Source organism: Stomoxys calcitrans, chromosome 1 (assembly GCF_963082655.1).
Source record: "Stomoxys calcitrans chromosome 1, idStoCalc2.1, whole genome shotgun sequence".
Taxonomy (NCBI): Eukaryota; Metazoa; Arthropoda; class Insecta; order Diptera; family Muscidae; genus Stomoxys; species Stomoxys calcitrans.
In genome coordinates, this window is record NC_081552.1 from 19,276,729 (window position 1) to 19,302,285 (window position 25,557).

Below are 25,557 nucleotides of genomic sequence, written 5' to 3' on the forward strand. Positions count from 1 at the left end.
AATTTGAGATTGATATTTAACAAAATATTTTTTCTCTCTCTCTCTCTCTCTTTCTCTCCCGCCATTTTTTCTCCGCAACGCACACACAAACAGATTGTAAACAAACAACTGAAGCCACAAAATCCATGGGAGCATTATCAACCATCAGAGCTACAACTACTTTAACAGCTTCAACAAAAACTCTGACTAGAATGATGATGCTGTGTTGTTACCAATATTGAAAGTTTGCTTTACGGAACTATCCATGCTACTGAGCTCCAGAATATGGCCTTAAAAACAAATGCAAGTTTTTCCCAAAAAAAAACTTTAAAAAACTAAAAACGCATTTTTAATGCTTATTACTATAAAAATTACCAAACTTTCATGCAGTATGTGCTTAAAAAACAAGAGGCAGGAAACCAACACAACAACAAACATAAAATAAAAGAAAATCTGCAGAAAAGTGATAAAAGGCAAACGTAACTGTAAATAAATTCAATATTAAAAAAAAAATATATACAAACATTATTTTTCTTAAAAAAGTTATAACAAAGTGATATTTATTTTGAAAGAAAATTTTGGTTAAAAATTTAAGGCCATTGGTCTTAATTGGTAATTCAATAAATGTAAATTTTTACAAAAAAAAGTGACAGTGTGCCTAAATTTAAGGAGTTTTTTTAGTTTGGCATCATTACAAGAAATGCAAAAATTTATTATAGAATAATTGGAAAAAGTTGAAATTCAAGTCAATTTCATCATCAAAAATAAGACTACAGGGATATTAACTTGAGTAAGACTAAGTTGATAATAAAGTCCAAATAGTATTAAACTAAAAAAACACATACTTAACTTAGTTAATGGCGTATTTCGACCTGCAATATGTATAGCATAAAATCAATTACTTAAAACCTAAGATGCTTTAAAATATTCATCAAAAAGAGCACGAATCTGGAGTTACTAGTAAACAAAGTAAGCAAAAGTGTTATATTAAAGTCAAATTGAAAGCATCTCTAACTATTTAAAAGATATACAAAAAACTAAAGCATAATTTTAGGGATGTTGTATAAAATTAATAAAAGTGGCGTTTATAGGGAAATGTTAGATTTTTGAAAAACTCCTCTAGTGACCACAGAATTACGCATCAAAATCGTATGCATAATTTATAGTTATTTAAAGGATGTAAAACTTAAACATATTTTCAGGGGTGATATAAAATCTTTTGTAGTGCAGTTTGAGCAACCCATAAAATGACTACAAAATTACGAATATGCTGTGGTTTCTTTTTTTGGAGAAGCCAGTGACCCCCAAGCCTCAACCTGAAATTTGTACAATATGGTATTCAAATTGAAGGAATTATTGCGTAGAATACTCGGTCGTGTGTTTGATTCTTGCTGTAGGTCCAGTCTGTCGCTACTGTGGTATCACAATGGCCTAAGTTGTCTAAGAGAATCTGTTTAAAAAATAGACTGTCACTCTAATTTAAACAAACCTAAGCCAAATCTTTTAAAGTCTCCGTCATGGATGGCATTTTTTTTAAAGGATTTCCTACTTAAAGCAAAAACTGTGGTTTTTAACATCTATTTATTCCTAACTTAAAATTTTCTTTTTCGAGGTTACTTTTTAATTTTTAGAGCCGATAACTGGCTTAGGTGTAAGTCCATATGGGCATGGGGCGGATTATTATTCACACACTCTCTTCAACCTAACCTAGTCCGATATAGCCTATCAACGAAGTGAACCTACTTATGGACAAAACAAGAATCTGTGCAAAGTTCTTTTTTTTAACTGTAGCGTGATTTTTATGACGATCAATAATTGATTTTTATATATATACGAAGATTAAAATAACATGTCTAAAAATTTTACTAGAAGTGAAAATCATACTTATAGGAGTAGGCCATAGTCTGTGATAGACCATAGACCTTGAGACTGAATAATTAACAAAATGTGTCAAAATTAAAAATTCAAACACCCCCTTCGTAAACGGCACTTACACGCAAGAAAATGAAAAGTTTGAGAATTTTTTACTATTCCTCTTAATGGGGTGATATCGCAATAAGCCAAATTTTATACGCTTCATCATAAGATGGGGGTGTACTAATTTCGTCATTCCGTTTGTAACATATCAAAATATTGATTTGAGAGCCACATAAATATGTGTATATTTTTGATTGTGTTGACGTTTTAAGTCGAGTTAGCCATGTGCGTTCGTTTATAGGTGCGTTTATCAAAAGCGCGGTAACTTTCGAAGGAATAAAGCGAGGCGTTTGAAATTTTGCACAAATACTTCCTATTAGTGTCGGTCAAGCACCATTGTTGTAAAGCACCATGATCCATTATACATCTCCTGCTGATGATTTTTCTTGGTCGAAAATGAAATCGCGATACAGGAAACCAGTCAAATGTTTTAAGCAACAACAATCACTTTGCTGACATATATATGTTTCTTGCTATACTATTCTTCGAATAGAAAGCATTAAACAAAGTTTTGAAGCTGAACAATATCCTGCAATGGAATCTCAAGTCAGTTGGAATTGTAAATGGGCCCTCTCGGTCCATGTTTTGATATACCTGCCATATAAACCGATCTTGGATCATGATTTCTTGTGCCTCTGGCGCAATTCTTATCAAATTTGAATGAAATTTTGTATGAGGTGTTTTGTTCCAATGACTATACCATTTATGATGTAAATCGGTGCATAACCTGATATAGCTGCCATATAAACCGATTTCCCGATTTTACTTCTTGACCCCCCTTAGGGCGCATGTCTTATCCGATTTGGATGAAATAATCTAATAAATAAATCTAATCTAATATTGCTCCAAGCCATGACAATTTTTATACCCTCCACCATTGGATGGGGGTATACTAATTTCGTCAATCTGTTTGTAATATTCGTCTGAAACCCCATAAAGTATATGTTGTATATTCTTGATCGCCGTGACATTTTATGTCGATCTAGCAATGTCCTTCCGTCTGTTCGTCCGTCCGTCTGTCTTTCGAAAGCACGCTAACTTTCGAAGGAGTAAAGCTAGCCGCTTGAAATTCTGCACAAACACTTCTTTTCAGTGCAGGTCGGTAGGGATTATAAATGGGCCATATCGGTTCATGTTTTGATATATCTGCCATATAATCCCATCTTTGGTCTTGACTTCTTGAGCCTCTAGAGGCGGCAATTCTTACCCGATTGGAACGAAATTTTGCACGAAGTGTAAATGACTTCCAATAACTGTGCAAAGTATGATTCAAATCGGTCCATAACCTGATATAGCTGCCATATAAACCGATCGAGAGTCTTGATTTCTTGAGCCTCTAGAGAGAACAATTCTCATCCGATTTGACTGAAATTTTGCACGTAGTGTTTTGGTGTCAATTTCAACAACTCTGTTTGGTATGATTTAAATCGGTTCATAATCTGGTATAGCTGTCATATAGACCGATCTTTGATCTTGACTTCTAGAGCCAATAGAGCGCGCAATACTCATCCGATTTGGCTGAAATTTAGCATGAGGGGTTTTTCTATAATTTCCAATAACTGTGCTAAGTACGGCGCAAATCGGTATATAACCTGATATAGCTGCCATACAAAACCGATGTACAACGGCTTCTCTCATGACTTTAAACATACGTGTCTAATATGGTCTGAATCGATCAATAGCTTGGTACAGCTCCCATATAAACCTATCTCCCGATTTTGAGCAATTCTTATCCGAATGAACTGAAATATTACACAATGACTTCAACAATGTTCATTCATTAATGGTCCGAATCAGACCATAACTTGATATAGAATCAGACCATAACAGATCTTTTTTACTATTCTTTGTTTGCCTAAAAAGAGATACAGCACATAGAACTCGACAAATGCGATCCATGGTGAAGGGTAGATAAGATTCAGCGCGGCCGAACTTAGCACACTCTTACTTGTTATACATTATCCTTTGTTTGTCTAAAGAGATATACGGGCAAAGAACTTAACATATGAGATACATGATGGAGGGTTTATGAGATTCGGTCCGGCCTAATTTAGTACGCTTGCACATGTCCGCCTATGATGCTGAACGCCTATATTCGAATCCTGGTGAGAACTATTGCTGGCGACATTTGTGAGGCACTGTACTATTTGGTATGGTAGCCATGTTAAAACTTCTCCACTAAAGAGGTGTCGCACTGCGGCACGACTTTCGGACTCGGCTATAAAAAGGAGGCCCTTTCTCAAACTTGAATTGGACAGCACTCGTTGACATGTGAGAACTTTACCCCTGTTCCTTAAATGAAATGTTAATGGAAAATTTGTCCCCAAAAAAATACGTCCTAAGTGATAAAAAAGACCTCAAATACAAGTAAAAAAAAATATATTACGTTTGGAAAATTTTTGCGACAAACAAAATACTTTTATCACGAAGATTTGGTTTTACTGAAACCGTGTAACATTTCGCTTCAACATATCAAACATTAGCCATAAACGTAGCATTTTTGAACGCAACTAACTTTGTTTTTTGTAAAACCGTTAGCAGCTTTGCCTATGATAAAAGCACCTTTCTTCTGTTGGTAAACAATAAATTCTTTAATTCCAAAAATGCTTCGATAGACGTAAACGATTATTCTAGTACCGGATCAATAACTATTCTCTTGGGTCTCTCTTACTATCGAGAAAGTATGAGCATTTGGGGCGTATAGACCAGTGGTTGGCAAAAATACGCACATTAGTTTGTACGTACACAAAAAAAAATAATCTCAAGCAAGCCTATGGGTTTGCAAATAATTCTAATTGGGTGCTCTTTACTGATATAAACACACACCCAACTTCTTATTTTTTTTTTTTTTTTGTTTTAACTAAGGAAAGAGCAGTCAGTAAATTGAGCAACAAGATAAACTCAGACAGTGACAATTTTTAAAATTTTGTCTTAATTACAAGCCTACTGGTATGTCTAATGACAAATATCATTACAGCAACACACAAACGGTTGCCAGGTACAAACAAACACAAAAAACAATTTTTAAGGCACATTTATAGTTTGGTAACATTTATGCGATGAAGAAATATCTATTGTATCTTTCCGTTTCAATAAGCACAATATATTTTAAAATTTAAACGAATATTCTGTGTATATTTATATTCGTTTAAATTAAAAAGCATGACGTTAAATTAACTTAAAAACAAAGAAAAACAAGTAAAAAGGCGTTAAGGCCCACCACCTCGGGTATATACGTAAACCACCTTTCGTCAAAATCCGGTGAGAAATGCATACCTTATGCCCCATAGCAGCTATATCGAAATATATTCCGATTTGGACCAAATACTCATAAGTTCAAGTCATTGTTGAATTGTGTATAACAAAATATTGGTCCTTTTAGTAGCTATATTTAAAAATAAGCCGATCTGAACCATATACGACACGGTTATCGAAAAGCCCAACATAAGTCACTGTGTCAAGTTTCAGTGAAATCTGATCATAAATGCGCCTTTTATGGGACTTAGGCTTTAAATGGAGATATCGGTCCATATGGCAGCTATATCCAAATCTAAACCGATTTGGCTCAAGTTGCAGAAAAATGTCGAAGAGCCTAACTCAACTGACTGTCCCAAATTTCGGCGAACTCGGACAATAAGTTCGCCTTTTATGGCCCCAAAACTTTAAATCGAGAGATCGGTCTATATGGCAGCTATATCGAAATCTGGACCGATCTGGGCTATAGTGCAGAAGTATGTCGAGGGGCTAAAGCTAACTCACTGTCCCAAATTTCGGCGACATCGGAAAATAAATGGGTCTTTTATTGGCCCAAAACCTAAAATCGAGAGATCGGTCTATATGGCAACTATATCCAAATCTGGACCGATCTGAGCTAAGTTGCAGAAAGATATCGAAGGGCCAAACCCAACTCACTGTCCCAAATTTCAGCAAAATCGCATAATAAATATGGCTTTTATGGGCCTATGACCCTAAATCGGCTGATCGGTTTATATGGGAGCTATGTCAAGATATAGTCAGATATAGCCCAACTTCGAACTTAACCAGCGTATAGACAAAAAAAAAAAAAGAATCTGTGCAAAATTTCAGCTCAATATCTCTATTTTTAGAGACTGTATCGTGATTTCAGCAGACAGACGGACGGACATGGCTAGATGGTCTTAGATTTTTACGCTCATCAAGAATATATATACTTTAAAGGGTCGGAAATGGATATTTCGATGTGTTGCAAACAGAATGACAAAATTAATTTACCCCCATCCTTCGGTAGTGGGTATAACTAGTTGAAGCTACGAAAATGATGTTCTATATATATTAAGAACGAATGGTATTGTCAGGGTTAAAAACTTTATATTTGCAGGAATTTATAACCTGATATAGCTCACATATAAACCTATTTCCGATGAAATGGAGTATGGCCTGAATCGGTCCATAACCTGATATAGCTTTAAAAGCATGGCAAATTTTATCAGTTATGCTTTGTTTGCCTTTAATGAGATATCGGGCAAAGAACTTGATATATGCGATCCATGGGGGAGGGTATATAAGATTCGGACCGGCCGAACTGAGCACACTTTTACTATTTTGCTATACTACTTTAAACTTGCCCCTTTCTGACCCCTGAGCTGTTATTGAACTTTCTCGTTATGCAGATTTTAATTTAAAACTGATTTCTTCAAATATTGGCTTGGAATTTTTTAAGCTTCTTTGGCAGGTTTACCAATCTCATTTCGAGTATGCCTTATTGAAAAGCATAATTAATTTTCTTGGAATTTTTTATTCTTTTTTGTCTGCTGATGAAGGCTACCACCGCAACAGCCTCTCAATTTCCGTTGTTCGTTGAGCTTAAAAAATACATGGGCAAAAATCTTCATTTCCATTACTTGGTGTAGGGAGAAGGCGGGCTGTGGCAGCGTGAGACAAAATTTGGTTTTTGTATGAGCAATTTTCTTATTGCTGCAAGGCCATGCCAAGGAAAAAGTCAAAAACTTTTATCCTTTTCAATATTAATTAACACTTCAATTCCACAAGGCATAATGGGAGGTTGGGAAGCAGGCCAGGCAAGTGAAATAAAACTTTTGACATTTGGTTTCCGGCAGTAAAGCCACACACACACACACATACCCATATACTAAAGATTAAGAACTCAAGGCTCAATCCAGTTTCGCAGGGAGAGAAAAACACCAAAAACTTTTAAATTTATTTTTCATGTAACCCTTCATTTTGCGTGGGTTTTTAGTTAATGTGGTAATGTCTTAAGACATTAAGGTGATCTCTTATTGGTCAGAGAGCTGCTGACAGCGTGACTATATCACTTTAAGAGTTGCCAGTGAGAGAAATTTTTGCAAAAACATTTTGTGGAAATTAAGTTTTTACAACATTTTTTTTTTTTTTGAAAAATAAAACTGCACAATAACATCTGAAAGACCCAAATTTGAAGCACTTGGTCCAAGTTTTAATCCTATATGGCAGCAGCTTAATATGAAATGCACATTTATGATCTTCACATAAGTCCACTTATGATTGCAAAGTAGTCCTTGAGTAGATATAACTTCCACATACATCGATCCCCTTGACTCGTTCCTGTCTTAGGTTTATATGTCGAGCAGACTTTTTAACTCGACCATTTATTAGGCTTTTCAACTCTACCATTTATTAGTTCCGATATGCCGTTTTGGCCTTTCGATTTCTTAGATGCCAATTCCTAATTTTTCATAAATTTTCCTTAAGCGGCAACTCTACCTTCTGTGTGTGTTAGTGTGTTTGAATTTCAAATATCCCCACTTTGCCTGAGTTTGACACTAATTAACAATTAGCCCAAGATGGTTTGAGTCCGCAAGTGTATTTGGGTGGTGGTTAGAGTTGGACGGGTGGAGGGGGGTTATTTCATAGTGCTGAAAATGAAAATGAATGGCACAAGAAAAGAGATTTTAAGCCTAAGCGTGCCTATTTACAAGACTAATAACTAATTTACTTAGCTTCTTTGCAATGGCATTCGCTCGCGTGCTTTGCCTAGCTAAAGTCTGTCCCAGGCAATGCTTGGGATAGAATGCTGCAGGATTCTAGATCCTGTTTAAGCCTTGCAAAAGAAGGTGATTGCACACAATGTGGCATTGGATGGGACTATGGCATTAAACTCATCTGCCAGTGGGTATTACTGACAACCACTTGAGCTTATTTAAATGTGGGAAGCAGAAATGCGCTGACAAATGTCAAATACTTTTACAATGAATGCAACAGCAACACACGCACACACATAGAAGGGCTGAGTTTGCTGCCACCACTGTGGTGTGCTAGCAATGTCTTTGAGCCGGCAACAGGACCCCAAGGATTATGTGTCTGCGAATTTCGCTGCCTCTAAACTTAGTTGCTGTGCAGCTACTTAAAACGTTTTGTGAAATGCGCCCGGGTAATAAAAAGACAACAGTCATATAAATAGACAAATACTACAAAATGACAAAGGCAACAACAACATCTGCAGAAATGTGACAGTGGCTCCGAAAGCAAGGACCTTCAAAGACAGCAGCAGTAGCAGCAACACCATCAAACCAAATAAACGGAAAAATGTGGTGTCAGTGAATTATCACAACTCATATATATCAAGTACACTTTTACATACACTGCTGCAGAAACCCAAAAAGTCCTTTAAATGACTTCGCATGGTAAGGGGGGGGAGGCATGGGAGGGCCATTACCTAAGAAAACTTTGTGTTTTTGCTGCTCTGGCTTCAAACGTTTGAACTTTTGACAATTGTCTTAAAGTACCACAATTGTTCTAAGGACTCACACCTCTCCCAAGGGGGAATAATAAGAAAATGAAGCTCATTCATATCTTCTGAACACCCATTCACTCACTCACACGCACACACACCCCCAAAAGAAAAGGATAATTTTAAGTTTCATTTCAGCTACTAGACGACAAGGACATTGTCTGCCTCCAAAGAAGCTCTTCCCCCCTTTCGTTTAGAATGAAAAAAACCCTTGGTTCTCTCTGGCATCTTACAAATGTCAACTGTAAATTCACGTTTTACACACCAACTCACCTCTCCAATGTCATTTACAAGGGGAGCAACTTTATTGCCAGCACAAAATATTTCAGAGTCAAACTCTCAAGGTTATGAAATGACAAAGAATGTTTTTTGTTCTTAGTCTTGCGCCATCCCTTTCTTATAAAGTCAGTAGATAACACAATAGAAAGAAAAAATAAACGTTAGGCAATAATAAAATAAAAGAAATATCTGAGTTGTCAGATTGAAAGAAGCCAAAAAATACAAAAACAACAACGCACTCGAAAAACAGGCTATGCAAGAGAAAACTGGCAAAAGAATTTTTATGAGTTGAAATTATTTTAATAGACAATGAACATAACAATTCAATTTATTGAAAGCCAAGAGACCAAAGAAAAACAAAAATAAAAAACATTAAAAGAACAGACGCAGACAAAAAAAAATAATTTTTGCAATAAAAATGAGAAAAATAAAACAGTAGAATGGCATGAAATATTTAAGGTCATATCGTTTCGAGGTGGCTCGCTTTAAATTTCTAAGTAATGTAGCCTACATACGAGGGATTCGTAAAAAATCATACTTTTTACGATTAATTCTTTCGTCGTGCACTGGGCATTCTAAGGGGCTTTCTTTAATAATAATTAGGCGGCTCAATTTGATAAAATAGAGCATACATTTAGGAAACAAACTTTTTTCCAGCTAGGAAAACCAATGCTGTACGCATGTGGCAATAACGTCTTTCGTCATATCCTAGGCTCTGTCGAAGCCGATGGTTTAAGGCTTAAAACCCACTCTTTGGATTGATGGATGTTTAATCGCAGTTTTCTGCATTGGTAGTAGTCTCTTCGCTCTTGATTGCTTTTCTGGAGTTTTAATCAACACAGGAATAAAAGTAGGGTCCCAAATTTCAAAGCCATACAGTATTATGTATACTATTTGTAGTCGCCAAAGGCATTTTCTTTTGCTTGAAAGAGGTCAAATTATTTCGCTTGCTTTTGACGAGCACGTTGGTTTTAAGTCTACACCCAGAAAAATTTGTCTGCTGATATCAGCAAACACTCCTGCTGATATTAAATTAAATATGGTAAACTTTTCAATAAACCCATTCAAAATTTTTTAACTCCTAAACAAGAATTTTAGTAGTGAACTGTTTTGTTTAAAAGTATTAATATAAAAAGTGTAGTAATTTTGTCTGCTGTTATTTAAATTCGGACAAAACTTTGCAAAATGTTAAAAATTTGTAAAATTGAAAGATAAGATGGAATTTAAAATTTTTTTAAATATTTATGACATTTTTGATATATTCTTAATATTTTAAAATTTTAAATCAGCAAAAAATGTTTGCTGTTTAAGCAAACAATTACTGCTGTCCCATTTTTAGCAGACTTTCTACTGTTACAGCAAATATTGTTGTTGTATTTACTAACAAATTTCTGTATTGTATTGATTATTTAGCTATAATCTTTTTTGGCAACGCTAGTTAGAGGTTAGCATGTCCGCGTATGAAGCTGAACGCCTGGGTTCGAATCCTGGCGGGACCATCAGAAAAAAATTTTAACGGTGGTTTTCCCTTCCTAATGTTGGCAACATTTGTGAGGTACTATGCCATGTAAGACTTCTCTCCAAAGAGGTGTCGCACTGCGGCACGCCGTTCGAACTCGGCTGTAAAAAGGAGGCCCCTTTTCATTGAGCTTAAACTTGAATCGGACTGCACTCATTGATATGTGAGAAGGTTGCCAATGTTCCTTAGTGGAATATTCATGGTCAAAATTTGCACTTTAAACACCTCACTCACGTTTAGTGTTTTGCTTCACTGTCGGACATTTTAAGTTTGGTTTATAATTTAAAAAAGTTCATCGCTCAAAATTGAGTTCAGCGACGAAACTTATTCTTGGCTCAATGGGTACGTAAATAAGAAGAAGTGCCGATTTCGGAGTAATGAAGCATTTATTCGCGAGATATCGGCCGAAATGTTGGAAAGAGTATGCCAAAATTAGACTAAGCGGATGGACTATTTGAGAGACAGTCACGGTCAATATCTGCATGAAAAAAAAACTCATACATTAAATTATATGGACCGTTCTATCAATTCAAAAAAAGATTTCAGGTAAATATATGAATTTCATGTGTTTTTGTTTTTGAAAAATTTTCCTTTCCTCTAAAAAAATCACCCTTTAAAAGTCACTGTGTCAAATTCCAGCGAAAACGTGTAATAAATGCTGCTGTTATGGACTTAAGGCACTTAATCGGCAGATCGGTCTATATGGCAGCTAAATCTAAATATAGTCCGATCTGAACCATAGTTGGGTCAGATGTCGGGAGGCCTAAAACTACTCACTGTTTAAAATTCCAGGCCCTTTATCGGCAGATCGGTCTATATAGCAGCTATATCCAGATATGGTTCGATTTGGCCCATTCAAGAACTTAACCTACGTGCTTCAAAAAGATGTATCTGTGCCAAATTTCAGCTCAATATCTCTCGTCGAACGCGTAAAGATAGCTTGAAATTTTGCACAGATACTTCTAATCGATGTAGGTCGTTGATGATTGCAAATGGGCCATATCGGTTCAGATATGAATATAGTTCCCATATAAACCGATCTCCCTTGAGTCCTTAAAAGCCGCAAATTTTGTCCGATTGGGCTTAAATTTTGCTTACGGTGTTCTATAGCGACTTCCAAAAACTGTGCCAAATACGGCCCAAATCAGTTTATATCCTAATAAAGCTCCCATGTAAACCGGTCCCTCGATCATCGTTGTTCAGTTCCTAGAAGCTTTAATTTTTGCTGGTTTGCCAGAAGTTTTGCATGTAGAATAAAATAATGCCCTTCAACTAAATTTATGTTGTATAAATTTTTGTCAGAATCCATGGTGGTGGGTTCCCAAGATTCGGCACGGCCGAACTTAGCACGCTTTTATAGGAATTATAATATAAAAAAAAAATTTTCAAGTACAAAGGAATATCGCAATGCATAAGCTATATTTAACTAGTGCGATTTGATTGGCACTTCCATGACTTATTATTTTGCAACAAGAACAAATTCCTCAATGCCAACCGACTCTTCCAAATGCCGATTTTTACAAAATCGGTTTTTACAAATCCTGGGTAGAATTCTGTAGCTCCGTGGAGGATACATCTGAGACCTCTAGGCTAAGGAAGATTCTGTCCTCAAGACCTATTACGGTGGGGTATATCCCGGAGACTACTCTTTGATACACATTTCCCGGGAAATTCTCCAATGGATAGTGTGGCGCCAGAAGAGGTTGTCACTGGTATGCATTCGTCGGAGGCTATTAGCGAAATTGTGTCTAAGCCGAAAATCTTTTGGGCGATAAGAAGTTTCGACTTCTTAAAGTCGCCATGCCCTGATGATGTATCACCGGTTGAATTACATGCTATGTCTGATAGACTGGTTCCTTAGCTTAGGGAGATATACAAGCATATATATAAGCAAATCCACTGAAGCAGCCCTTCACGACTTATTCGTCTACAAAGAGGGTTCACTTACTGTCAAGGAATATAGAATGGTAGCATTTCTTGACAATGAATATAAAACCGATGTCAATCTTGAAGGAGTTGGAGTTTCTAGGCATCAACTCTACCGTAAGAAAGTATATTAATAACCAACTTACTAAAAGATGCATTACGACAGACTTGGGATCTGTGGATCTAAAAAGATGGGCCGGCAAAGGCCCATCCACAAAATGGAAGAAGCGCTCGATGAACTTGCTTAACAGAGCACGCATTTTGATAATAACATTCTATAATTTGCAAGCGTTGTTCGTTTGTAAGACGATTCATGGTTAAAGACCAAACTGATGATGTTTGACAGTAAAACAAAACACGAAATGTGCGTGAGCTGTTTAAACCAGTTTTGCCAAAAATATAATAGCTAAAAAAATCACCCTTTATATCATGTTACTTGGGACGAAATTATTTATTCTATAGCATATACCATAAAAGCTAAAGAAATCAAAAGGAAGCCACATATTCGAATTTCTTCTGTTTTTTCTTTGAAACATAGGGAGTATTGTTTATCTTTGGCAAGAAAGGAAAAGGGCAAAATGTGTAGTTTTCTAATTAATTAAACAAATTGAACTTCAAACCACAAAACACAAACACATATACATACGTGGCTTGTGGTAACAACATATAAACGATGTCGAACTCTCACGTAAACCACAACAATGAATGTTAACCAACAAAGGCCATAATGGTTGATTAGAAGGAAGTGAGTTTTTTTTATTTCGAACCAATAAATTACTGTCTTCAAATTTAAACACGCAATTTCTATAAAATATCTATCATTTCAGCACAGCTTTGCCTTTCGCAAGGTAAGAACTAGAGAAACAATACCATCGTTGCATTGAAGAAAACACTTACACACAAGAAGGCCAAGTAGTTAGAAGGGGAAACCAACGACAATCAGAATAATAACAGCATGCCAACAATTTGATGTAGAGGGGAAATGGTAGAGCTTGCCGGGAGATTTTTTGGCCTTCTAAATAAAACCCCATTTCAATTAATCAACCACAGCTACAACATTTGTAATTAAATTTTCATTATGATACAAAAACAAAAGGGCACAAAGACCTCCCGCATGCCTTAATAATTACTACAAATATTCAAAGGAATACCACAGGTGTGACAGACATGCATATAGGAGTGTGTGTTTGTATGGCTCTAGCTGTCGCTTTTGTAAGTCCTATTGAACAAAATAAATCAAAGGATCGCTTTAAACAATTTAATGATAAAATATCTTATGGAATGATTTGTTCCTTGAATAATTTATGAAAAGTCATTTATTTCCAACTCATCCAAAGAGAGAAATATTTATGAGGCATTTCAATTTGAAATTGAAGTGTCTTAAGCCTACCGAACACCATGTGCAATGTGTAACAATGTTGTTATGCTCTTGTTCATATCTATTTACAATATTTGAACTCTATAAGTTATGAGCAAATTACTTGTGCTAATCTTTGCCAGATGATGATGACGAAGATGTTGATGAGTACAGACATCAGTTAAGCAATGCATTGTTAATATTAATTAAAAACTAAAATATTATAAGTACATTGTGGTATTTACAAACAAATATTTAGATAACAACAACAGGCAAATATGAAGGGTTGTCAGTAAAGAAAAGGGTAAAGTGAAAAGTTATTTAGAATAACTATAGCAATGAGAAACCAAGCAAAACAAGATTTGTTAAAATAATGAACATAAAGAAATAAAAATTTATTTTGAAAGAATAACAAGTAACAGCATGCCTAGTTCGGCCGGGCGGAATCGCATATGTCAAGTTCATCGTCCAGTATCTCTTTATAGGCAAACAAAGGGTAATGGATAAAAATTGCCTTGCTATTGAAACCATATCAGGTTATTAACCGATTCGAACCATACTTGGTTTGGAGGATAGAGACCATAGTCAAAGTTATTGTGTAAATTAAATCGGATAACAACTGCGCCCTATAGGGGCTCAAGAAGTAGTATCGGGAAATCGGTTTATATGGGAGCTATATTGAGTTTTAGATCGATTAAGACTATATTTAGCACGCACATTGACGGTCATAGAAGAGGTTGTGCAAAATTGCAGATAAATCGGATAAGAATTTCGCCCTCTATAGAAGTATAAAACGGTGATCAGTTTATACGGGAGCTATATCCTGTTATGTACCGATATTGATTATACTTGGCATAGTTATTGGAAGTCTAAACAAAAGACTTCGTGCATTATATTTGCCAAATCGGATAGCAAATGCGCACTTTAAAGGCTCAAGAAATAAAGATCCGAGATTGGTTTATATGGCAGCTATATTAAGTTATAAATCTATTTTACCATACTCAGCACAGTTGTTGAAAGTCGTAACGCCACGTGAAAAATTTCAGCCAAATCCGATAAGAATTGCGACGTCTAGATGCTCAAGATGTCACGATTCAAGTTCGGTTGCAAGCTATATCAAAACATGAACCGATATGGCCTATTTGCAATCCCAAATACAATTTCAAACATGTAGCTTTACTCCTTCGAAAGTTAGCGTGCTTTCCACAGGCAGACAGACAGACAGATGGACAGAGACGGCTAGATCGACTTAAAATGTCATGGCCATCAAGAATATATATACTTAATGTGGTCCAATATTTCAATGAGTTACCTCGGTATAGCGATGTAAGTATACCCCTATCCTATGGTGGAGGGTATAATAGGTGAAAAGTGTTCAGTGCGGCCGTGCCGAATTTTGGATACCCACCACCATGGATATTATAATCATCCTATTTTATAATAACTTCACAACTATATCCATAGCTAATATATCAAATATAAATATTTGATTCAGATCCTGAGAACTTTTATACAGGTCACAATCTGAACCATATTTGGGTCGGATGTTGGGAGGCTTAAAACTGCGCACTGTTCCAAATTTCAGCGAAATCGAATAAAAAATAAAGCTTTTATGGCCTTCAGCTGCCATATGGGAGATCGGTCTATATGGCAGCTATATCTAAATATAGTTCGACCTGAACCATATTTAGGTCGGATGTCGGTTGTTTCAATACAACTCCCTGTATCCAATTTCAGCGAAATCAGGTAATAAAGAAAGATCTTATGGGATTAAGACTTTCAAGGGTTTCAGATCGGTCAATATGGCAACTAAATCTAAATATTGTTCAACTAAATCTAAATATTGTCCATATTTAGGTCGCATGTCGGGAGTCTTCATACAACTCACTGTTTCAAAATCAGATAAAATATGCAGCCTTAAACGCCAGGACGGTCTATATGGCAGCTATATCCACATATAGTCCGATCTGAACCATATTGAGGTCAGATGTCGGGTATCTTAATACAACTCAATGTTTCAAATTTCGACGAAATCGGGTAATAAATGCAGCTTTTATGGGCTTCAGACCCTTAACCGGCAGATCGAACTATACAGCAGCTATATCTTAATATTATCCGATCTGAAACATATTCGCGTCGGATGTCGGGAGGCTGAAAAATATAAATAAAGTTTTAATATGGTTAAACCCCTTATTCGGATCTTCACTCCGAAATCGACAATTCTGCTTATTTACCTACCCATTGAGCCAAAAATGGGCTTCGTCGCTGAACACCATGAACTTTCTTAACAGTGCACACATTTGGATAATAAAATTCAATAATTTGCAAGCGTTGTTCGTTTGTAAGACGATTCATGGTTACATTTAGACCAAAATGAAGATGTTTGACCGTGAAACAAAACACTGTTTAAACTAGCGTTGTCATAAAGATAATAGCTTAAAAAATCAGCCTTTGTATACTTTTAAATTTTGAAATGGATTGTGCATATGTGCCAAGCTCAATTCAATGTTGTAAAACAAATCTAACCCAAATTTTTACCTATTATAACCAGTTTTGTATTGGTTATTCAAACTCATCCAAAATATATTTCGATGCTATGATACAGTTATATATAAAGCCTTAAATATTCCTCTAATGATTTTTGTCATTGGTCGTTCTTATGGCGAAACTTAAAAATTGTCAGTTTCCGAATTTACCATCCGCCCCTCAGTTTTTATCTATCACTAGTCTATACGCTTAAATACTACTCCAACTCTCTCTCTCTCTAACTCTAGTAGGAGAGACACAAGATAATAATTATTGGTCCGGGGTATTATGGGTTTTCAATAAACAAAGTTAGTAACGTTCAATAATGCTACGTCTATGGCAAACGTTTGATATGTTGAAGCGTAACGTTAGGCAGTTCCTGAAATTCCATTGCAGGATATTATTCGGCTGTTGGCAGTAAGGTAGTAACAATACAAGAAAAACTTCGTTACAAAAGTATTTTTATACCCTCCACCATAGGATGGGGGTATACTTATTTCGTCATTCTGTTTGTAACTCCTCGAAATATCCGTCTAAGACCCCGTAAAGTACATGTATTCTTGATCATCATGAAATTTTAAGTCGATCTAGCCATGTGCGTCCGTCCGTATGTCTATCGGTCCATTTTTTGATATGGCAGCCATATAAACCGATCTGGGGTCTTGACTTCTTCAGCCTCTAGAGGGCGCAATTCCTATCCGATTTAGCTGAAATTTTGCATGACGTGTTTCGTTATGACTTCCAATAACTGTACCAAGTATGGTCCATAATATGATATAGCTGTTACATAAACCAATCTTGAATCTGGACTTCTTTACCCACGAGAGGGCGCAATTCCTATCCGATTTGGCTGACATTTTGCATGAGTTAGTTTGTTATGACTTCCAACAACTGTGCCAAATATGGTTCAAATCGGTCTATAACCTGATATAGCTGCCATATAAACCGATCTGTTTGATTTTGACTTTGTACAACGGCTTCTTCCATGACCTCGAACATACGTGTCAATTATGGTCTGAATCGGCCTTTAGCCTGATACAGCTCCCCTATAAACCGATCTCCCTATTTTACTTCTTGAACCCCTAAAAGGCCCAATTCTTATTCGATTTGGCTGAAATTTTACACATGTACTTCTACTGTGGTCTCCAACGTTCAATTCAATTAGCAAAGCAATTCTTTTCTTTTATCCTTTTGTTTATCTAAAAAGAGTTACCGATAAAGAACTCGTCAAATGCAATCCAAGGTAGAGGGTATATAAGATTCGGCCCGGCCGAACTTAGCACGCTTTTACTTGTTTTGTCATAAAAAATGTCCCAAAAGTTTTATTTTTTTTTTTGTGTGTATGGTGGTGGGTATAGAAAGAAATAAAAACCTTTCGTCCTAAAATTTTAAAAAGACAACTATAGCTTATCAAGTCTGCATCAAATCTAAGTTATAAATAATTTGTATTGTATTTAGGGTTACCTACTTTAACACTGCAAACATTTTCTGTCGTACGAGTCACTAAATCTGCACTCAAGGAAGTTTAAAACCATCTCAGGCGATATCATTTGTATACCCTACACCACTTCTGTGTACGACAATGAAACTTAGTGAATTTGTAACACCCAAAAGGGTGTCTGTCCGTCTATCTGTCAGTCTGCCTGTCCGTCTGTCTGTCCATGTTAATTTGTGCACAAAGAACAGGTCGCAATTTTCATCCGATCGTCTTCAAACTTCGCACAAACATTTTCTTGGGCCTAGAGACGAAGCCTATTGAAATTGCACTAGTGATTCTCTTATAAGTCTCGACATTATTAATGAATTTCATAGAAAAGTTCGTCCGATTTGGACTAGTTTTGCAATAATTTGGTCACTTGTAAACCGATTCAAACGAAAATTGGCACAAAGAATTCCCTTATGACTCCCAGTATATATAGGATAGCTCCCATATATATTTTCGTCCGATTTTAAATAAAACTAAATAATTTAGTAATTTGTCAACAGAATTTGGCACTAAGGTTTCTGTTATAAATAACTCTTCTGATGATTGATGAATTTCATAGAAATTTGTTCAGTTTTAGATATACCTCGCAAAGATATGCATCTTCCGATTTTCACTTTTAAGGCCTTTGCTAACCCATTTCTCTACTTTCTTCTCAAAAAATGGAAATGGAAACAAATTTTAAATTCGCCTGGATATCCAATCTAGTGTATGGTATCAAAATGTGGGCTTTGCTCGACTTTAGCCCTACCTTACTTGTTTAGTCTAATAAGTGTCTCGGGAGGGGAGAAAACGTGCCACTTGGCGATACATCTAAACAAGAGAAAGTTTAAAATTCGTTTAAATGCGTCATTAAATAAAAAGAAAAAAATTCTTTTTTTCAAGTTTTTTCAGCTGTTAGGGCCATGATCATTTTTATTTATATGTCTATTTCTGTTTCTTTATTATACCCACCACTATATGATGGGGGTATACTAATCCAGTCATTCCATTTGTAACATCTCGAAATATTGATCCAAGACCCCATAAAGTATATCTAAGTCTTTATCATCTCAACATTGTGAGTAGATCTAGCTATGTCCGTCCGTCTAACTATCGTATTGATGTAAATCGTTGGGAATTCCAAATGGGCCATATCGGTTCAGATTTGGATATAGCTCCCATATAAACCGATCTCCCGATTTGATTTCTAAAGCCCTTGGAAGCCGCAATTTTTATCCGATTTAACTAAAATTTCGCAGATAGTGATTTCCCACAACTGTGCAAAGTACGGTTCAGATTGGTGTAAAACTTGATATAGCTCCCATAGGATGGGGCTATTTCGTTATTCCGTTTGTAACACATCGAAATATTGATTCTTCATCGTTTTGACATTCTTACTCGAATTAGCCATGTCCGTCCTTCTGTCCGTCCGTCTGTCGAAAGCATGCTAACTTTTGAAGGAGTAAAGCTAGGTGCTTTAAACTTTCCATATATACTTCTTATTAGTGCAGGTCAGTTGGGATTGTAAATGGGCCACATCGGTCCATGTTTAGTACAGTTGCCTCTAGAGCCTCTAGAGGGCGTAATTCTTATTCGATTTGGTTGAAATTTTGCACCAAGTGTTTTAATTTGACTTTCAAAAACTCTTTTAGGTATGGTCCAAATCAGTTCATAACCTGTTATAGCTCTCATAGAAGCCGATCTCGGTTTTTGCTTTCTTGAACTGGTTGAGGGCGCAATTATTATCTTATGTGGCTGAAATTTAGCATGAAGTGTTTTGTTGTAACTTCTAACAACTGCGCCAAGTATGTTTCAAATCGGTTAATAACCTGATATAGGGCCCATATAATCAGATCTCGGATCTTGATTTCGGGAGCCGGTAGAGGGCGCAATTATTATCTGATATGGCTGAAGTTATGCATGTAGTGTTTGGGTTTGACCATCCGTTCACAAACTGATATAACTCCAATATAAACCGATCTGCCGATTATATTTCTTGAACCTCTATAGGGAGCAATTGTTATCAGATTTGGCTAAAATTTTGCACAAGAACTTCTTGAATGATCTTTAAAATACGTGTTAAATATGGCCTGAATCGGTCCACAACCTGATATAGCCACCATATAAACAGTTCCCCAATTTTATTTCTTGAGCCACTATATGGCGCGATTCTTATCAGATTTGTCTAAAATGGCACAATAAATTTCACTTTGATCTCCAACAGCCAAACCAAGTATGGACCTAATCGGTTCATAACTTGGAATAGCTGAAATAGCATTGCAATTCCTATCCATTATCCTTTGTTTGTTTGTTTGATGTCGGCCAAATAAATGACATATAAGATCCATGGTGGAGGGTGTATATGATTCGGCTGGGCCGAACTTAGCACGCTTTTACTTGTTTCTAACTCCTTTTCAATTGAGTTAATTATGTTAATGGAAATTGCTCTCCTCTTTGGTTTTTTTTTTTTTCATTAGTCGCCCTCTCTCTCTCTCTCTCTCTGTTCCTTTCTGTCAGCCCTCAATCTTTGCCATGCCATTTGTTTTCAAAGTATTTTTCTGAAAATAGTTAAGTAATTTCTCACTGTTATATACTTCACTTAGTTTTGGTGGGTCCTTATTTCTATTTTCTTTACATTTGTCAGTCATTAAATGCCAATTTACATGTCAATGCCTCAACGAATGAATGAATGAATGAACAAAATGTCAAAATCAAAAGAACGTGGATGAGGTAAATGTTGCCACTGTTGTTTCGCTTTAGCCATTGCTGCATTCTATCTGGAACTTTTCTAGTTTTCTTTTTTGTTTTTTTGCTTTTTTAGTTAAAACACAATTATAGTGGCTGTCTGGCTGGCAAAAAAGGTTAAACAAAAAATAAAAAAACACTAAGAGAAAAGAGATAAATGATTAGACTTTTGTAGAATAGCATGGTGGAGTTCGAGATGTGAGCAGAAAAACCCCCAAACAATTAGTGAACTGTCTGTCTAGAGTCAATATTTTTTTTTCTGCTTTGTGTTATGTAAAGCTTTTTCTTTCTTTCTTATCATTTAGTTGGAGTTTTAGCTATACGCTTATCCCCTTCTTTGTCTATTTTGGGTGTTTTATGTTTATGTTTCAACCAAAAGTCATTCAAAGTCAGATGAGTTGTGTAAACACTCTGAAAAAAAGGAATTGGTTGTGTTTGGGTCAAACATAGCAAAGTTTGAGGCAAATAATTTTTGTTTATTAATAACATGCTAACATAATATTGGAAGATTTTAGATTTTCTAATAGTAATAACATATTGGTTCTTATTTGCATATTTCTTTTTTATACCCACCCCACATTTTTTCAAAATGCCAAACTCCTTCTGTTATTGTGAAATTGGTAATGATATCTCAAAGAACTGACCCATCGCCGGTCAGAGTTAAATTTTGCACTGATTGTCAACATACCATTCATAAGCCGATACTCACCTTTCAAAGCCTTCAAAGTGTGGTTGTTTTTGCGAATATCTTAGTTTTATAGTTTATTAGTTTTATTATAATTATGAAACTTAAATGAAACTACGATCCAATTTTTCACCTTAAACATTATTTTTTTTTTGTGTATTTTATTGTTTACTACTCCAGTTTTCATGATTACATGCCCAATCCTTAGTTGTACGCTTGTATTTAAATAACCTGTAATTTTGTGTGGTTAACAATTTCAATTTCACCCTAGAGTCAAGGGTTTCCCCTTGTCTTCAGTAGTCTCTCTCTCTCTCTCTCTCTGCCCTTTTTCAACTTTGATGTTTTAGCATTTGAAATTGCTTTTAACCACCGCCAGCTAGTTAACCAGCCATCCAGTATTTCGCTTCACCTTTTTGCACATTCCTGCTCATATGATCAGAAATAGGAGATGGAAATAGCATAAAGAGAAGAGGAAAGTTGAAAAGACATCATCACAGCGTTAATGACTTCTTTGCCATTGCTGGTCCATAGTTGGTGGTCCAAGCCAACCCAGCCCTCAAAGCCGAACAGCAGTTAAACATGCAATTATTACCCTCATGTCTTCTCTTTGTTAAAAGGTAGTCAAGGTAAAGCTGTTTTCGCCACAACCCAACCAACCAGAGTAGCCAGTTATCTAACCATACTCCATGATCTCATTTCAAGCCAAGCATCCCAGTCAGCCACTTTAGATTGTCTATATGAGCCTAATGGTCTTTAATATGTTCATTCAGTTTTATTGTTTTGCCATCTCGTGCTGCTGGTGTTTTTTCGTTTTCTTTCTTTGCACATGAAACAGGTCACATGGCAGAAACAGGGGTGTTAAAAAAAAGAGTACAAATAAAGCCGAATAATAATTAATTTAAGGCAGTCTCGAGTAACATTTTCAAAAAGAATCAACATTTGAAAACTCTTTAAAATATGGTTTTGACAAAAAATTGTATACAATTTTTTTTTTTATTTAAAATTAAAATTTTTTACAAAAAATAAATTTTGACACAATTTTTTTATACCCACCTCCATAGGATGGGGGTATACTAATCCAGTCATTCCGTTTGCAACACTTATAAATATAAATCTAAGACCCCAAAAAGTATATTTATTCTTGATCGTCTCGACATTCTGAGTCGGTCTAGCCACGTCCGTTCATCAATTTTGACAAAATTTGTATTGCTAATAAAATCTTGAGAAAGTACAAAGTTTTTACATTATTTGTTATAAAAAATTTTTATAAAATATGGACAAAATTTTCTACAAGAAATAAAGTTTTTAAAAAGGATAAAATTTTCATAACATTTTGAGGTAAGCTTGAAATATTTTTTGGAAGAAATGTTCATAAAAAATTGTTGTTATTAATTACACTTACGGTAACAATTAGAATTATATTATTAGAAACAAAATTTCATTTAAATATAAGCATTTCAATGAAAGAAAAAACAAATTTAGCTTAAATTTTCTTTACAGCTATATTTTTTTTTTTATAAAAATGCAATTTAAAAAAAAAATAAGGTAGAGTTTTAAGAAACATTTTTATACCCACCACCGAAAGGTTAAGGGTATATTTATTTTCTCTTTTCGTTTGCAACACATCGAAATATCCATTTCCGACCCCAGAAAGTATATATATAGATATTCTTGATCGTCGAAAAAATATAAGACGATCTAGCCAGGTTTGAACGTCTGTGTGTTGAAATCACGCTACAGCCTTATAAAATAGAGATATTGACCTATAATTTTGTACAGTAAGTTATGTTAGGCATCTCGACATCATTGTTCAATACGGCCCAGATCGGTCCAGATTTAGATATAGGTGCCATATCGCTCGATTTAAGGTCTTGGGTCCATAAGGAGGTTAGTGTTAGGCCCCTCGACATCCTTGTTTTATTTGACCTAGATCGATCAAGATTTACCGATTTCTCGACTTAAGGCCTTGGGACAACAAAGGCGCATTTATTGTCCGAGTTAGCCGAAATTTGATACAGTGAGTTATGTTAGACCCATCACCAGACCAGTTTTGGATATAGGTACCATATAGACCGATCTTTTGATTTAAAGTCTTGGACCCATAATAGGCGCATTTACTGCTTGATTTCTCAGAAATTTGGCATAGCGAGTTGTGTTAGGTTCCTCGACATCCCTGTTCAATACGGGCCAGATCGGAATAGATTTGGATTGAGCTGTCATATAGAACTCCCTATTTAAGGTTTTAGGCCCATAAAAGGTGAATTTATTAACAGATTTCGCTGAAATTAGTCACAGTGAGGTGCGTTAGGCCGCTCGACATTGCATAGCTGCTATATATATCGCGATCTCCCAACTTTTTACGTACGGGAATAAAAAGAAGTCATTCGGTGCCAGGTCAGAACTATATGGCGGCTGACTCATAAAATCGATGTTTTGAGTGCTCAAAATTCAGTTTTGTTAGAGCCGATGGGTGAGAGCTCGCCTTGTCGTGGTAAAGAATGATCCGTCTTCGACGGTTGGTTTTCCTGAATTCTTGGATAACCATTTGGAGCAAACAAATGGTTCTGTAACACTCATTGACTGTTCTGCGTTGCTCTAGTGGTACGATTGCGACATATCCAGTTTTTCCAAAAAAAACAGGCAATTATTTGCATGTTGGATTTGGTTCATCTTGAAATACCCAGTCGACTGCTGTTTACTTTAGGGCTCATAAGCATAAGTCCACGATTCATCACCGGTCACGATGTCAAAGACGTGTTTCAATGTACCGCGATCGTATTTTTGGAACATTTCTTTCGACCAATCGACACCAGCCTTATTTTGAGCGATTGACAAATTGTGTTCAATATTCCAAATCTTTATGGAATATTGAATGTATGCTGGTCCCACTAATGGTCACATGACGATCTTGCAATATCAGTTGGCGCACAGCATCAATGGTTTTTGGAACAACAACTGATTTGACCTTCACGAAATTCGTCTTGGAGTGAACTACGACCTCGGTTGAATTCATTATACCATCGATAAACACTGGCCCTTGATGGTCCCTTATCGCCCAAAATTTAATTAAGTTCATCGATGCACTATTGTTGAGTTAATCCACATCGAAAGATGTAAAAAATATTCGCACAACAATGTGAATCGTGAATTTAGTTGTATTTTTTGGGCGAGATGAATCTTTTAAGTTACTGTAAACGACACAAAAAGCGTTCGTATGTGAAAGCGATCTGAGTACGTATAACCTCAAAAATGTCAAGCTGTCAGTTGGCAGATTGCAACACAAGGGTTGTCCAATCCCAAAATATAAAAGGTAACCCTCGTATAATGTTGTCACAATGTGATAGAAGGTTGAAAAAATCTTGCTAATCGTCGAATTTATATTAAATGGAGACAGAGATTATCGACATATTGACAGGTTCGTTTCTCAATTATTTTTAGAAATTCCGACCGTATCGCAGCATAGTTCGTTCGAAAATTTTGAAATTTTGTGTTTGAACTAGCTTGAGAATTTGCTTCCCTTGTTTAATAACCCTTTTACCAAAGTTACCTGAATGTAAAGCAATTTTAAACAACTGACAACAATCTCCGAGTGGTTGTTATATAACGATTCCAATTTTGCCCTCCTCTACCAAAAAACGAACCACTCAATCTCCTTTACAGGTTGGCCTTTTTGCCATTTTAATAGTTGTGTCTCGATAGAGCCTTAAGCTTTTGCTTATCTTTCCACTTTGGTTCTGGTTGTTAGCATGGACTGCCACGGTAGTCCAAAGTAGTAGCTTGGTGGTATGTGCTATGTGCACATATATATGGTAATTGTAGGCAAGTGTTGTATGGTCTCTAAGTTAGTGTAAATCCTTTTCGGTGTCCTTTGTTTTGTAGTTGGTGTCATTTGCTATTTTCTCTGTTTTGCTCAACCTTGACTGCTAGAGAATGTGGGCAAGCACTTTGGCAGCCCACGTATGACTACCTTGCTCCCTGTGTGTGACTCTCGACTGTTTTCTATTTGAACTTTAAAGTGAACACAGACAGACATACACACTCATGTAAACATTTAAATCGAGTCCTGAGGTGCACAAGTCACATGTGCCAGGTTGCCATGTCGAACGTGCCATACATTTTTATTATGGCCATATTCACCCTAAATGATTCCTAGGCGCTGCAGTGAGATGTGGTGCTGTTGCTTTTTGGCCTTATCGTGCAAATGCCTGAAATCCTTAATTTGTCCATAAAGGCTGGAGTTAAAAATAAGAACATAGCAACAAGGATAAGGCTGAGAGTCCGTCCACTTTTGTCACAGGTGTAAAACTTGCATTTAGATTTTCTCCATTTAACT

General features: G+C 35.9%; 1 protein-coding gene across 14 annotated transcripts in view; it reads left to right on the forward strand.

The window, feature by feature from the left end:
• LOC106082501 (CUGBP Elav-like family member 4) overlaps positions 1 to 25,557 on the forward strand; it is a 1,058,181-nt gene that overhangs the window by 498,890 nt on the left and 533,734 nt on the right. Inside the window, exon 1 of one of the 14 annotated variants that reach the window (XM_059360263.1) lies at positions 214 to 282. The exons of 12 other annotated variants lie outside the window; for them this stretch is intronic. The gene's annotated coding sequence lies outside the window, so the exon portion shown is untranslated. Of the gene's footprint in view, positions 1 to 213; positions 283 to 935; positions 949 to 25,557 lie in introns of those variants that run through there. One more of the 14 variants, XM_059360266.1, reaches the window with a different exon arrangement.